Source organism: Callorhinus ursinus, unplaced genomic scaffold (genome assembly GCF_003265705.2).
Source record: "Callorhinus ursinus isolate GAN/ISIS: 27379988/994484 unplaced genomic scaffold, GSC_fseal_2.0 scaffold51, whole genome shotgun sequence".
Lineage (NCBI taxonomy): Eukaryota > Metazoa > Chordata > Mammalia > Carnivora > Otariidae > Callorhinus > Callorhinus ursinus.
This window is the reverse complement of record NW_027397113.1, coordinates 1,434,857-1,438,971: the sequence shown is the minus strand read 5'-3', so window position 1 is coordinate 1,438,971 and position 4,115 is coordinate 1,434,857. Positions and strand designations below refer to the sequence as shown.

At 36.7% G+C, this 4,115-nt stretch overlaps 1 pseudogene; it reads right to left on the bottom strand.

The window, feature by feature from the left end:
- Window positions 1-425: 425 nt before the first annotated feature.
- Window positions 426-884, bottom strand: LOC112829574 (U6 snRNA-associated Sm-like protein LSm3 pseudogene; annotated as a pseudogene).
- Between the last annotated feature and the right edge of the window lie 3,231 nt (window positions 885-4,115).

Sequence of the window (4,115 nt, the reverse complement as noted above, 5' to 3'; positions counted from 1 at the left end):
TACTGAAAGTGACACTAGGGGTGCCTGGGTGGCTCAGTCGGTTAAGCATCCAACTCGATCTCAGCTCAGGTCTTGATCTCAGGGTCATGAGTTCAAGCCCCATGTTGGGCTCCATGCTGGGCGTGGGGTCTAGTTAAAATAAAAAAAAGTTAAAGTGATGCCAATGTGATGTTAGTGTAGGTTTTCCTTTTTAGGTTAAGGAAGTTCCTCTCTATTCCTAGTTTTTTGGGAGACTTTTTTTTTTTAATCAAAAAAGGAAACATCAAATTTAATTTAAAGGAAAAAAATCAGAAATTGAGAAAACAACAGAACAAATCAATTCCTGAAAAAAAGAGTTCTGCATCTTGGTGATCACATTTATTGAAAGGGTTGGAAAAAAATTAAAATGCCCTTTAGCGTAAGAATTTTTTAGTTATCTGCAAATCAACTCGTTTCAGGAGTGGAAGAATCCTTGGTCATTTCTTAATATCAAAATTTACGCAGGTTTCTCTTTTGAATGTCTTCTACATTTAAAGAGGCAATCATACAAAAGCTCCTATATTCCATACATGATAAATTCTTTGTTTCAGCCAACTCTTAAAAGAGGGGCAACTAGTACAACACCATCTCCCTGGACAAAAAGCATTGGAATATTCCGTTTTGTTGATTTATATATCTCTTCGTATGTTTCCTCATCAATTTCTATAGTAGTCACAATTTCTTCCACATCTCCCAATATCATATTTAAGTGCTGATCATAAGCATGTAATCTGCCTCGAAGCTCTCTGTCATTTCTCATTTTCACATAAATTCGCTCATCCAGGCTGAGCCTGATGAGATCCAGGGGCTCTTCTACAGTGTTGGTAGTTTGTTGCTGGTCCACGTCGTCCGCCATGTTTCAAACCCTGGGCCTAGACTTTTTATCATAAATGAGTGCTGAATTTTGTTGAATGTTATTTCAGCATCCGTTAATGTAAGCACATGGTTTTTCTTATTTGGTCTCTTAATATGATAGATTGCACTGACTGATTTATGGATGTTGAAATGGCCTTTCATTCCTAAAACAAATCTCTCTTAATTGTGATGCATTATCCTTTCTACAAATTGGTGGATTTGGTTTGCTAATATTTCATTAAGGGTTTCTGTGTCTATGTTTATGAGAGAAACTGGTTTCTAGTTTTCTTTACTTGCAATGACTTTATCTGGTTTGGGCATCTAGGTAATGTTGGCCTCATAGAATGAGTTGGGAAGTGTTCCCTCTGCTTTTATTTCCTGGAAAAAATGTGTGGAGAATTGGCATTATGATCTTCCTTAGCTATTTCATGGAATTCACTAATAAAATCATCTGGGCCTTGTGCTTTCTTTTTTGGAAGATATTAAAATATTGATTCACTTTCTTTAGTAGATACAGGTCTGTTCAGGTTATTTATTTCCTCATGTGTGAGTTTTGATAGCTTGTGTCTTTCAAGGAATCAGTCCATTTCATCTCAATCATCAGGTTTTGGGGAATAGAGTTATTTACAGTATTCCTGGATTATCCATCCTTTAATGTCCATGAGATCAAGAGTAAAGACCCCCTTTTTGTTTCTTTTTTTTTTAAGATTTTTATGTATTTATTTGACACAGAGAAAGAGACAGCGAGAGAGGGAACACAAGCAGGGGGAGTGGGAGAGGGAGAAGCAGGCCTCCTGCTGAGCAGGGTGTCTGATGCAGGGCTCCATCCCAGGATCCCAGGATCATGACCCGAGCCAAAGGCAGACGCCTAACAGCTGAGCCACCCAGGCGCCCCCCCTTTTCATTTCTGATACTAGTAATTTGGTCTTCTCTCTTTTCTCTCAGTTAACCTAGCTAGGATGTTACCAGTTTTACTGCTATTTTCAAAGAACCAGATTTTTGTTTCTTTGATTTTTCTCTATTATTTTCCTGTTTTCAATTTCATTGATTTCTGCTCTAATTTTTATTAGAGTTTGTTAATAAGTTTTCTTTAGGTTTATTTTGTTCTTTTTCCTTTAGTTTCTTCAGGAGGACACCAAGATTATTGGTTTTTTATCTTTCTTCCTTTTAATAGATGCATTTAAATTCCCTCGAAGCACTGTTTTCATGCCTCCCGCATGTTTTGATGAGTTGCTTTTTCATTTTCATTTAGTTCAAAATATTTTAAATTTCCACTGAAGCTTTTTTTTTTTGACCCAAGGGTTATTTAGAAGTGTGTTATCTAATTACCAAACAGTTGAGAATTTTCCAGCTATCTCTTGTTATTGGTAGCTATATATTAATTCCACTGTGGTCTGCCAGCATACTTGATATGACTTCTATTATTTTAAATATGTTCAAAAGTGTTTTATAGCCCAGGATATAGTCTATCTTGGTGCATGTTCCATGTAATGTGTATTCTGCTATTGTGGAATGGAATATTCCATAAATTTCAATGTGATCAAGTTGATTGATAGTACTCAATATCCTTACTGATTTCCCTGCCTGCTCGATCTGTAAGTCTCCAACTATAGAGGAGATTTGTCCATTTTCTCTTTTACAGCTATCAGGTTTTGACTTATTTTTTTTTAAGTAATCTCTACCCTCAACGTGTAACTTGAACTCACAACCCTGAGATCAAGAGTTGCACACTCTTCTGACTGAGCCATTCAGGCACCCCAATCTTGCCTTATTTTTAAAGCTCTTCTGTTAGGTATATGCTCAAGTAGGATTGGTATGTTTTCTTGTGAAATTGATCCCCTTATCATTATGTTGTAACCCTCTTTATCTCCCATCAATATCCATGTTCTGAAGTCTGCTTCCTAAATTAATGTAATTTACGTAACGTAAGAAATTAACGTAGCTACTTCAGCTTTCTTCTGATTGGCGTCATCATGGTATTTCTTTCTCTATCCCTTCACTTTTTTCCTACCTAAGTCTTTTTTTTTTAAAGGTTTTATTTATTTATTTGAGAGAGAGAATGAGAGAGAGAGAGAGCACATGAGAGGGAGGAGGGTCAGAGGGAGAAGCAGACTCCCCGCTGAGCAGGGAGCCCGATGTGGGACTCGATCCCGGGACTCCAGGATCATGACCTGAGCCGAAGGCAGTCGCTTAACCAACTGAGCCACCCAGGCGCCCTCCTACCTAAGTCTTTATATTTATAGTATATTTATTATGGACCACATATAGTTGTGTCTTGTTTTTTTTTTTAATCTACTCTGGACAATCTCTGTCTTTTAATTGGTATATTTTAACCATTCACATTTAAGTGATTATTGATATATTTGGATTAGTATCTCTTATGTTTGTATTTGTTTTGTTTGTTTGTTTGTTTCTCCCCTCCTTTTTCTGCATTTTCTGGTTTTTCAACTGTATTTCTTTTATAAAAGCTTTTAGTGGTTGCCCTAGAGTTTCTAATATTAATTTTAAACTAATCTTAGTTCGTCTTCATGTATACTATAGTACTTTGTGTCTAGTGTTGGCACCTTATGTTATTGCTTTAAAGTTATCTTTTAAAACAATTAAAAATAAGAAAAATAAAAGATTTTATTGTATTTTTACATATTCCTTCTCCTCTGCTCTTCTTTTCTCTGTGTAGATCCATGCTGCTGACCTGTATCATTTTCTGTCTGAACAACTGGAAACATTTCTTGTAGGCTAGGCTTGCTGATGATAAATTCCCTCAGGGTTTTTTTCTCCCCTGAGAAAATCTTTACTTCTCCATTACTTTTTTCCCCATAAACAATTTTTCTTCTTCTTTTTAAAATTTTTATTTGGTAGAGCAGTTTTAGGTTTCCAACAAAATTGAAAGTACAGAGATTTCCGTATGCCTCCTGCCCCCACAAGTGCATGATTGTCAATGCCACTCACCAGAGAGTGCCTTTGTTGCCAGTGATGAAGCTCCATAGACACAGAAGCAACTCAAAATCTACAGTTACTTTGGGGTTCACTCTTGGTGTCGTACATTCTATAAGCTTAGATAAAAGCATGATGACATATATCCATCATACGGAGTATTTTCACTGCCCTAAAAATCCTCTGCTTTACCTGTTCGTCTCTCCACCCTACTCCATTGCTGACAACCACTGATCTTGTGACTCTGTCTCCACAGTTTTGCCTTTTCCAGAACTTCACAGGGCTGGAATCCTACAGTATGTGGCCTT